The sequence below is a fragment of the Benincasa hispida genome, chromosome 2 (assembly GCF_009727055.1).
Source record: "Benincasa hispida cultivar B227 chromosome 2, ASM972705v1, whole genome shotgun sequence".
Classification (NCBI taxonomy): domain Eukaryota; kingdom Viridiplantae; phylum Streptophyta; class Magnoliopsida; order Cucurbitales; family Cucurbitaceae; genus Benincasa; species Benincasa hispida.
In genome coordinates this window covers 5,840,689-5,853,549 of record NC_052350.1, presented here as the reverse complement: position 1 = coordinate 5,853,549, position 12,861 = coordinate 5,840,689, and positions in this window count along the sequence as shown.

The window sequence follows — 12,861 nt, the reverse complement described above, 5'->3', positions numbered from 1 at the left end:
TAAACTCTTTAAGTAAATTATTCCTCATCCTTAACTGTCGGGCACTCCACTAAAGACCAATAGCTAAACTTTTCGCACTACAGATATATTTCTGTGTCTAATGGATATGACCAATCAACGATACAAAGACTCTTTACAAATTGCTCGTAAGTACAGTTGGACCAAAATTACCGTTTTTCCCCTTTAGTTACATTCAACTCCTTAAGTACCACTAATCCCTCTAATGAACAATAAATCATAGTCCAACTATGACCTAACCCCTCTTGGGCTAAGAGAGGGTGTGACGCCATATTGTTTGCCCTTGAATGAGTTCTTAAGGGAGTAATTTTCACGTTCTTCCTTTCGCTTTCGGGAAGGAGTAAATTCCTTCTTATGAAGTTGTGTTCCCAGCTCCCCAATCAAACGAACCCTCAAAGTGGGAGACTTATTGAATTGGCGATCTAACCACTCTCACCCATACAAATCAAACGACTGCCTTTATAGGCAAAAGCTCATAACTCACTCAGGATTCAGGTCATATTACCTATGGTCATCTTGGTGAAATGTAAGACTCTATTATGAACGACATTATATAATGAGACTAAACATTTCGTGGTCTGATCTTATACAAACTCCTTTGTATAGAATATCCTCGCTCACATGTCTCCACGTGAATGATCAGGATCAAATCATTTGTAGCACTTTACAACAATTATAACACTTATAAATCGGGCCATACTTATAGTGTCACCATGATAAGGATAAGGATAAGGTATCCAGCCTTATCCATCTACTACAGATCATTTAAGTTATCATTTAAACATGATCCACCCGTATGTCTCTACATACATACATGTTTAAGCTATAAGATAACCTTGGATGTTAGTTTATTGATTTGTGTTAATGAAATAAACTTTGAAAGAAAACATAATATATTTTATTACATAAATAAAATGTTTGTAGAATAAAATTACAAAACATAGGACTCTACGAGATTTAAGGCATCAACCGTAACATAAATGATAATCTGAACTATCTGTAGTAGATGGATAAGACTGGATACCCTATCCTAGTGACACTACGGATACGACCCGTTTTGTAGTTGTTACAAGTCTTGTAAAGGACTACAAATGATTTGACCTGGATCATTCATGTGGAGACACATGAGAGGGAGTATCCTATACAAAGAGTTTGTATAAAACCGGACCACGAAGTACTATTGATAGAAAAGACTTAAATTTCACCAGACCATAGGTGACTTGACCTGAATCTTGAGTGAGTTGTGAACTCTTGTTTATGAAGGCGGTCTTTTGATTTACATGGGTTAGAATGACCAGTTTTACCGACTCAATATGTTTACCATTTTGGGTATTCATCTAATTGGGGAATTGGGAATGCAGTTACATAAGAAAGAATTCACTCCTTCCCTTTTGGTAGGTTAAGTAGAAAAATTGCTCGCTTAAAGGCTGATTCTGTGGCTTGAATAATGTGGTGCCACACCATCGACTTATCAGAGAGAAGTTCAGTTATAGTTGGACTATAACTAATTGTTCCTTAAAGGGATTAGTTATACATAAGAAGTTAGAGGTAATAACAAGGGCAAAATGATAATTTTGGCCTAGTTGTACTTACGGGCAATTTGTGAAGGGTTAAAGCATTTTTTATTAGATATATTCAATGGATACAGAAATAGATCTATAGTGCAAAAAGTGCAACTGTCAGTCTTTAGTGGAATGACCGATAGTTAATGAAGGTTGATTAATTTAATTAAAAAGTTCAATTAATTAATCAAGTACCATTGGAGCTTCAATCTATAGGTCCATAAGACCCCCTCGTTAGCTTAATTAGGATTGAGATATAATTAATATAGTGTATATGATTCATTATAGGTTTAATTTGAATTGTTCAAATTAATTAAAGGAAATTAATTATATAAGATACAATTAATATAATGTGTATGATACATTATAAGTTTTAAATGAGAGAAGTAAATATTTGAATATGATTCAAATATTAGTTATATGAATATGTTTCATATAAAATATAATTAATAGTATGTGATACAATATAATATAAAGTTTTAATAGGAGAAAGAAATATTTGAATATGATTCAAATTATAATTATATGAATGTGATTCATACAAAAACTATATGAATGCGATTCAGAAAAAAACTATATGAATGCGATTCAGACAAAAACTATAGGTTAAAATGGTGATTCATATTAATTCTATAGGTTGTATGAGAGATTAATAAACTATAGGTTATATTGCAAGTGATATGATCTAAACTATAGGTTATATATTATTGTTGGGATTGGTATCCTAATTCTCCCGGAGTCTCGTTGTTTGTAATATATACACATTATTATGAATAAAATAAGAGTTATTTTATCTAACATTTACTCATATCCAATGAACAAAGCTCCATGATTATTGTATGAAAACTTAAATATATATATGAGATATAAGAGTGGATCATACTTTAAGTGATAACCTAAATAGGTCTGTAGTATAAGGATTAAGGTGGGATACCTGATCCTGGTGACACTATAGATACGACCCACTTTGTAGAGGTTTGTAAGTATTGTAAACTACTACAGATGGTAGATCTTGACCATTCATGTGGAGACATGTGAGCGAGAGTGTCCTATACAAAGAGTTTGTATAAGATCGAAACACGAAATGACTAGTCTCTGTATATAACACCATTGATATTGAAGACTTACATCTCACCTAAACGACCATAGATGACATGACCTCAATCCTGAGTGTTTTGGAAACTCCTGCCTTTGAGAGCGGTTCTTTGATTAGTATGGGTGAGAGTGGCCAGATTGCCAACTCAACATGCCTACCTTTTAAGGGATTTGTTTGATTTGGGAGCTGGGAACTCAGTTACATAAAATGGAATTCACTCATTCCCCGAAGCAGGGGTAAGTTGATAGATTGCTCCGTTAAGGGCTGATTATAGGGCTTGAACATAGTGGTCATAACTTCTCTTTGGAAGAGAGGACTCAGTCATAGTAGGACTATGACTCAGTCATACTCGATCAACGTATGAATGTTGTGGTAATCAGCCGTATGCGTCCATCGCATGGGAGTTGCGCTCGTCAAGCGATTGCGGTCATCATGTAAAGTTGCGGTGTTAAGCGAATGCGGCCATTAAATGATTGAGGTTACGTAACAATGCAGTCTAATGGGATCAATGCAAGGTATGTGGAATGAACGCATCAACGCATCTACCTCGAGAAAATCCAAAGCTGATGTTGACATTTCACCTACCACGTTGTGGTGGCAGAGGTTCAGAAACTGTCTCTTATACACATCTAGATGTGTATAAGAGACAGGACTGGAGCCTTCAACCGGAGCTAGATCTCGAGAGAATCAGCTCCTCCACCCATCCATGGCACCACCAGCAGCCTTGACGCACATCTGCTGGAAGCAAATCTTTGCTTCCAGCCAGTCATTTTTTTTTCTTTCTTTTCCTATATTGTATTGTATGAAATTTTGAAATAAGAAATTAATACAATGTGTTTTTCAATGCATTTTTTTTTCCTTCGACTTCATCTCCATCTTCTTACTTAGCATCTTTACTTTCATTGCAACACTTAGTGAGATTGCTTGGGTATTGCATACTTAGTCATGTGAATTAGGGATATGAAGCATGTAGCAACCTACCGACAGGTATGCGTTGCGTGAGTGTGTGAGTAACCTTATTTTCTTAGTGTGAAGCTGCGACAACGCCTGTCTATAGACTAACGCAATGTTTGTCTATAAGTAAAGTCAGCAGCAACTAACTGTCCGGGAGGGTAAGTGATTGGTCGCATTAAACAATGTTTGCGTTGTTCACTAGGGATAGTAACAACCTTACATCAACCAAGTTCATGCGTTTGTCTTGTCTTATGTTGTGCCCAACACCCCTTTAGAGCTACTCAAGAGACAGTCTAAAGAAAGAATCTAATGACTCGAGAGAGCTAGGTTAGAATCTAGACTCGAGAAAGCGAGATTAGATCGGCATAAGCAAGAGATAGGGACTTAGAGATAAACTCTGTTTGTCAACACTGCATCACATGCACCCTAGGAATAGGAATGGTGATATATGGTCGCCTTGTTTATGTATCATCGCATAGACAAGAATTAGAGGCTTATGTGTAGGCCCTATAGACACCTATGCACATACATCGCATGCGTTCTAGCATTAGAAGCCGTAGCATTCACACCGAGAGGTGGCTTACTTTTGTATGAGTGTTGCATGACCGCATTAGTTTGCGTTGACTAGGGTTGCCCTTGCGGTCACTCTTAAGGGTTGCAATGAAAACATCTCCGTATTTTATCTATTTCCCATACATTTATTTCATGTCAAGGTTTGTCGCATCTCTACCTTTTGATGCATATTCTCATTGCGTTGTCAAAGATAGGAGTAGGAGTAGGATTAATTTAACAACAAACCCTATATTCTTTTATTTATACCGCCGCATACACATCACCGCAAACATATAGTTACAAGTCCCTGTGTTCGACCTCGGATTACCCGAGAAACTTGTGTTCATGTTATACTTGGCGTGAACGCAAGAAAACTTGTGGCAAGACGGATGGTCATCGCATATATTCGTTAACGCAATTTTCATTCCAACGCATGACCAACGACGCATGGCTATCAACTCACATTTTAGGAACATGCATCGCATAATGCATCCATGGGATTTGGTTGTTGAGTAAAATTGACTTCCAATTTCCGCACGTCAAGTTTTTGGCGCCGTTACCGGGGACTTAGCAACTAAATGTTTGTTAAGTTTTGTGTCTCTGCGAGCAAGCTTTTTATCTTGGGTGTATTGCAGCTTGTGCGACCAGGTTGCAAACAATATTGAAGTGTAGGCGATGCGCTGAAAGTCAATATTGACCCTCAAGGTAGGAGGGTAATCAGTCACAAAAGAGCCGAAGGCAGTTCTAAGCTCATGGTAGCCAACATGCGCCCAACAATTGCCAGAAGTTCCAATGGTCAGGGCAACTTGACCTAAGCAGTTGAGAACCATCTCCTGCATGGAAGACTCCTTGCGGTGAAAACACTCTTATTTTTTTCCAGTGATGTCTTCTACTCTATCTTTACTTTGCTTTCTTAGTATAGGTTAATTTCATTTTATTTTTATTGTTATTTTGGATATATGGTTTCTTCCTTTGTTTTGGGTACGTTTTCTCTTATAGGTGCAACAATAAGTCTCAGCTCGTAGTTCAACGAAAAAATTCCTTTCACCCTTCAATGCAAGGCTTCAATCACGTGGATTCCAAATCAGCAACACTTTTGTGTTCCCGAACATCTCTACTGAAGAAGTCCAACTAACTTTGTTTCCATTTTCTCTGTATGATCAGGCAAGAAAATTGGCGTATTCCCTCGAGCTGGGAGAGATTACTTCATGGGAACAGGTGGTGGAAAAGTTTATGAAGAAGTATTTCCCACCAACTAAAAATACTAGAAGAAGGAAATTAATAAAAAAAAATTGAACAAAAAGATGATGAATCGCTTAGCGATGCCTGGGCGAGGTTCAAGCGGCTCGTAAGTGACTGTCCACATAATGGCTTACCAGACTGCCTACAGATAGAGATCTTTTATCAAAGACTGAATCCCTCTTAGCATACTGCTGCCAATGCGGCAGTCGCTGGTGGTCTGCTAGACAAAACATATGAGAAGGCAAAGAGTATACTTGATCGCATTTCCAAAAATCACGAGGATTGGCGGGAAAGCGATCAGAGATTAAGAATTAAAGATAATGACGCAAACAACGGAGCCATCGCATCCCTGCAAAACCAGATGACTGCGATGATGATTTTGATTCAAGGCATCGCAATTAATAACACGGGAGAGAAGAAAGGGCAGGTCAACGCAATTGCCCAAATGACTGCAAGTTGTCTCATTTGCAGAGACGATCATTCGATGGAAGAATGACCAACAAACCTGAAGTCAGTGTGCTTTATAAAAGAACAATCCCTATTCTGATACATATAACCCCGGGTGGAGAAACCACCCAAATTTTGCGTGGAAAAATCAACAACAAAACTTCCAACCTGTGGCACAAAAAGGAGGGCCACCCGGATTTTTCCTGCAAAATAGCGGTCCAACGCATAATCAAGCTAGTAGCTCGGAAACACTGCAATCTTTGTCCTTAGAGAGCTTGTTGAAGCAGTATATTAAGAAAAACGAATCGGTGCTTCAGAATCAAGCAACATCCATTAGAAATCTCGAAATTCAACTGAGCTTCCTCGCAATGCTGGGGGTACCGGGAAGGAACAATGCTTAGCAGTCTCTATGCTAAGCGACAACATGACTGCGGAAGTAGGGGATGAGCCCAACGCGACCAACTTGAATGCAGTGACATCCAAAAATCCGTTGACTTATAATTCGAAAAAGGCCGAGAAAATAAACCGCGAAGTTGCGTCCACCCTCAAGCCTTCAGAACATGAGAAGAAGAAGTCCAGCTACCACCATCTCTGCAAAGATTGAAAGAAAAACAAAATAATGAAGAAAAGATCGCAATAGTGGCCGCAACGCAAAATGTTATGATCCCACCAAAAATGGGTGACCCAGGAATCTGCACGATACCATGCTCCATTGGGGGGGGCGTCTACAGTGGCCAAGCGATATACGATCTTGGGGGAAGCATAAATATAATGTCATTATCAATCTTCAAACAGTTGAGTATTGGCACACTTACGCCCACAACAGAGATTTTTCTGCTTACGGACAGATCTCGAATACATCCTGAAGGAGAGTTGAAAAATGCCATAATCCCAATTGATAAGTTCATCTTGCCGGCTGACTTCCTCATTTTGGAATATAAAGCGGACCAAGATGCGCCCATCATATTGGGATGACATTTCTTTTCAACCGGTCGCGCTCAAATTGATGTACGCAAGAGGGAGATTGTAATGAACATTCATGGAGAAAAGCTTCAGATTAAGGCAGTCAAGATCCCAGAAGACAAAGAAAAGAGGGAAAAGCCACCATGGACGTGAAAAGACCAGCTTGGAATAAGTAGTCCCTGAGCTACTATATGACTCAACCTCATCAAGGACGCAACTCTTTTGAATATACTTTTTCCTGCATCAATACTTCATGAACTTTTGTCATCTTGTTATCATCTATTATCGCATATCTACTTTTTTTATCTAAAAAAAAATGAGGGGGAGGGGAGGGGAGGGGGGACGGAAAGGCTTACAACCCCTCAATTTGATCAACCTAGGGATGACCTGGAAAGGTCTACCTATTGTACTTTTTGATCGTTATCGGGAAGAGGGGGAGGGGAGGGGAGGGGGGACGGAAAGGCTTACAACCCCTCAATTTGATCAACCTAGGGATGACCTGGAAAGGTCTACCTATTGTACTTTTTGATCGTTATCGGGAAGAGGGGGAGGGGAGGGGAGGGGGGTGCTGAACAATTGCTGTACAAATTTTGTTTTGTTTAATATTATTTGACCCTCTCACTGTTTTTCTTGCAACGATCGAGGCAAAGGATTGCAAAGGCGTTATGCGGAAAAGCAACTTATCTTATTCTATCACCGCAATCTAAAGATAAGAGATCGCCGCAAAGAAGGATGCGTCAACAAATAATGCGGACGACAGCGCAAATTTGGGGGTTGTATTCTTCCTTGACTTTATTCCAAATTTTGCACTATTGCATCGCATTTTAATTTTAAAAGTTTTATCACCGCATCCTCTTTGATTATCGCAATCATTTAACATTGATAAATTTAGTAAGTTACCGCATGCTGTCTCTTTACCAATTACGATTTCAATGATGAAACACATGCTTCTATTTTGTCATATATACTAGAATCAACTTAATCTTAGAAAAGTCACCTCATGAAATATTTCTAGAAGTTAGAGTCTGCTAGCTTTCTTTCAAACTCTCTTTACATAGCTTCCTAAGAACATCACATGACTTCTTTCAATCTTTTGACAATGGGGACATTGATACATTTTAAATTTGGGGGTGAGGTATTTATTTTCGACCTTGCTATTTTGAAAGAAAAAAAAAAAGAAAAGAGGAAAATAACTTCATTGTCAATGCAATGGGAAACCCATGTTGATAAGAGTTAAGTTGTGAAAGGCACTTATCTGTAGTTGGATGTCCGCATGACACCCATAGGGGCAAGCCAAAACGAAAGTAAGTCGCCAGGATCAACACATAAATAAATGACCGCAAATCCGCTGCGAAGTAGGTATGAGTTTAGTCTGAGAAAGAGCGCATTGCTCGTAGTTGGATGCCCGCATGACATACGTGAGGGCAAGCCAGAACGAAGGCGAGGAACTTGGATCAATGCAAGGTCAAAAAAAATAATAATGTCAAAAAAAATGTGCAAGGATAAAAAATCAGTCAACACCCTAGTGGAAAAAGTTTTTTTGAAATAAACCATGCGATATCCCAGAATCTAGTAAAGTTCTTTTTGAAGGTTAAGCTTGCGGTCCCTAGGTCTTAGAAATATTTTAAGAGGAGACTTGAATAAGACTTAAGGAAATTTTGGTGTATAGGATTTGAATGAAGTATCCTTGAGAAATCTAGGAAAAAGATAAAAAATTCGGATTCGACTTGCTAAAGGAAATCTATAGCTTATGCTTGAGGACAAGCATTGTTTAAATTTGGGGGTGTGATAACAGGCAGAAATGCACGTTATTACAGTGCTAAGTTATTAAACAATGAAGGTTTGTGTTAATAAAATATGTTAGGTTGCGTCCAAAAAGCATTAAGTTCGTAACATTGCGGTCGCATGTGTTCATCGCATAGAAACAGTTAATTTTTGTATTTTTATGCAGAATATGCATTGACGCAAGGTGAAAAATGCGATCGTAAGAAATCAATGGTCGAGTGCAGTATTACCGCAAGGCTTTATGGTGATTTATGTTCGCAAACATCTGCTCAAGAAGGATTGCCGCATAGAGGTGGCGCAACTTGGTGGGCGCATCTGGGTGAAAGGCATAATTAATCACGATGGGACAGAAAGCTGATGACTGTCGAATCCGAATTAAGTTGACAAGCCGCTAACGATAACAAGTACACTTACCTTTACTATGACAAATATTTGGCGCATCAGTCAGAGAATTAAAGTCATCCCATCTGTGCAATCATAAGAGAGAAGCCACTCTTCACCCCAAAGCTCTATAAATACCGAAGGCATCCTTTAGAAAAGGGGTTCAGCTAGTTCACCAGTTCACGAGTTCGGATACTCAGAAAATTTTCTCCATAGTTTAGCCTTGTCCATAGATTTCCTTTTATTTTAAGGTGGAGCAAGAGAAGAGCCAAGATGCCAGAAGATCACTTAGGGCAACTCGAGAGAGAACCCGGAGGCGTAGAAAGCAGAGAGCAGGCCGACTCTCGCAAGAGCGAGATTATCTTTTGAACACGAGTAGAAAAGACACTATAAAAGCTTGGGAAGCAAGAGATTGCTACCAGGCTCTTTATTCTCTTCTTGCATTGTTATTTTGTACTTCAACTTTATATTTATACAATGGAAGTTCTTTATCTACATTTATTCACTCTTTTAGCAACACATGAGTAGTTAAACTTATCAAATGGGTTGAGAAGAACTAAGCTAACATGATCTAGGATCTTCATTGCTTGCGATTATCTTGTTTTATGTTGTGCCCAACATCCCTTTAGAGCTACTCGAGAGAGAGTCTAAAGAAAGAACCTAAGACTTGAGAAAGCTAGGTAGAATCTAGACTTGAGAGAGCAAGATTAGATCTGCATAACAAGAGATAGGGACTTAGAGATAAGCTCTGTTTGTCAACCTGCATCGCATGCATCCTAGAGATAGTTAAATGTATATTATGTGGTCGCCTTATTTGTGTGTGTGTCATTTTGTCATCGCATAAATAAGAATAAAGGCTTATGTGTAGGTCCTATAGACTTATCGCATATATCGTATGCATTCTAGCATTAGAAGCTGTAGCATTCGCATCGAGAGATGGTTTACTATTATATGTGTGTTGCATCATCGCATAGCATGAACGCATCCTAGGAAGTGTTAGCCGAAACCTTTCTCAACCCGTTCACCGCATACTCATCGCATCTTCTGTTTATCAACTCTTTTCAAACTCCACCGCATTTGTTTATTTTTACTACCGCAAACAACATTCCCAATAATTACTTGATTTATTTGGTTACCGCAAAGTCTTATGAGAAATTATCACTACATATTATTTTCCCAAGTCCTTGAATTCGACCCTGAACTTATCAGGAAACTCAGTTTACACCTGGATTCCACTGAGAAAACTTAAGTGCTCAATGCATTTTCATCATCGCATTTCATCCATAATTTCACATCATAAAATAGCGCATCAATGATCAGGATCCGATTATCTGTAGCAAGTCGCAACACTTGTAACTCTCTACAAAGCAGGCCGGATCTATAGTGTCACCAAGATAAGGTTTCCCCTCCTATATCCATATACTACAGACCATTTTGGTTATAACTTAAGGCATGATCCACCTGTATGTCTCCACATATATGCTTAAGTTACAACCACAACCAGAGATCCTAGTTTATTGGTTTGTGGTAAAGAAAATAAAACATCTCATGTTTCATAGACAACAATGAAGAAAATATCATATATTATTACATCACAAGCGTTTGTTCAATACATTGTTTACAAACTACAGGACCCAACGAGAGTTTAGGGCATCATCCCCAACACTTGTAGTTGTTACAATTTGTTGTAAAGTGCTACAAACGAATTGATCCTGATTTATTCAGGTATTGACATGAGGAGTAGGAGCATCTTATGCAATGAGTTTTCATAAGATCGGACCAAGAATTAAGTCACTCTTACTTTATAATGTTGTTTATTTTTTAAGACTGACTATTTCAAAGTGATGACTTAGGTAACATAACCTTAATCCTGAGCTAACTATGAACTCCTGTTTATTCGAGATTATCCTTAGAAGGACTCGATTGGCCGGAGAATGACTCAATTTAATGATTGGATCACAAACCAATTGTTCATTAGAGGATCAATGGGACTTTAGGAGCAAGATGTAATCTCGGGGGTAAAATAGATTTTGACCCAGCTGTTATTACGAACAACCTGTGAAGGTTTAACTTACTAATCATGGTTATATTGGCTGGGCATAAGCTATCTACAGTGAGGGGAGTACAACTACTAGGCTTTAGTGGAGTGAATCGGTAGTTAACGAATGGTGGTTAATTAGGTTAAAGAGTTTAGCCGGTTAATCGCGGATCGTTGGAGCCCATGATCTGTAGGTCCATGAGGTCCCCCTACTAGCTCATATCAGACTAAACCTTAGAACAGTGTGACGAACGAATTTGAGTGTTCAAATTTATTTTTTTGAGCAAAGCGTTAAATATATATGATATATTTAATCTAATGTTTAATTATGAATTAAACATAAAGAGAGAGAAAATAGGAGATATTTAAATAAGATTTAAATATCAAGATTATGAATAGGGATTGAATAAATTGGGATTAGTGTTGGATTTAATATTAAATTAAATTAATTAAATTATTTAATATTAATTTAATTTTAAAATTGATTATTAGAATTAATTTTGAAATTAAATGAAATTGGTCAAAATTACATTAAAAGAGAAATTGTTGACTAGGTCAAAAATGCAATGGAAGTCAAATTGTTGACTTTTGATTTTTGAAAGTCGCAAAGTCAAATTTGTTGACTTTGGGCTTTGAAAGTCAAATTTTGACCAAGTTAGTGTAAAGATTCAACATATGTGAGTGGGAAATTCCAACTATTGAATTGTTAAGTGTAGGCTTCATTTGAAGACACTTGCCCCACTTAATCCAACTTTGAGTTAATGGATTTTTTAATGTCAAATTCTCATCAAACTTAAAGTTGCATGTTTTGCATGTAATGGTCTTTAAAAGGGAGTGTTTATTGAATTTTAAAAACTCTTGGCCATAGTGGAATTAGATTAGATTATGTGATAATCTCATTAAAATTCTCTCTCAATGTCTTAACGTTTTCCTCTCCAAATTAGTCACTCAAGATCCCACTATCTTGTTCTAAGCCCAAAGAATAATCGGAAAGACTCTCATGGTGGTCTACAAACCATTCGTGAGGAGATTGGAGGGATTTGGAGAAGCTTCAAAGTCTACAAAGGTTGTATTCTTTTTCCCCTCTTACTTGCTTAACTTGCATGCTTATCTTTATCATTAACCTAGTTAGAGTACTTTAGATCCGTTTTTTTCTTCCGCTACACATGTGTTCGTCCCATCACATTTATATGGAGTAGCCTGAGGGATTCATAACTCAAGGTCAAGAGTAAAGAGTTTGCAAGCTTAATCGATCCATTTATGAATTGAAACAAGCTTTTCGATCTTGGAATATAAGCTTTGATATTGTGATCAAATCTTATGGCTTTGATATGAATGTTCATGAGCCTTGTGTTTACAAGAAAATCATCAACAATTTAGTATTTTTTCTAGTGTTGTATGTAAACGATGTCCTACTCATTGGGAATGATGTAGGTCTACTAACTGAAATTAAGAATTGGCTAGCTACCTAATTCTAAATGAAAGATTTGGGAAAGGCACAGTTTGTTCTAGACATTCAGATATTTAGAGTCATAAGCGAGGGAAACACATAGAGTAGAAGTATCATCTCGTCTAAGAGATTGTGCATCAAGAGGATGTGATCGTCACGCAGATAGCTTCAGAGTACAACGTTGCTGATCTATTTACAAACGCCCTTATGGCTAAGATATTTGAGGGTCACCTGCAGAGTATGGGTCTACGAGATAGGGTGTGTGTTATGCCCTAGTTTACTATTTTGTGTACTTGTATATTAGTATGACTTTTATGATGTACACCACACTAGCTTTAGGACAAGTGAGAGATTGTTGGGATTGGTGCCCTAA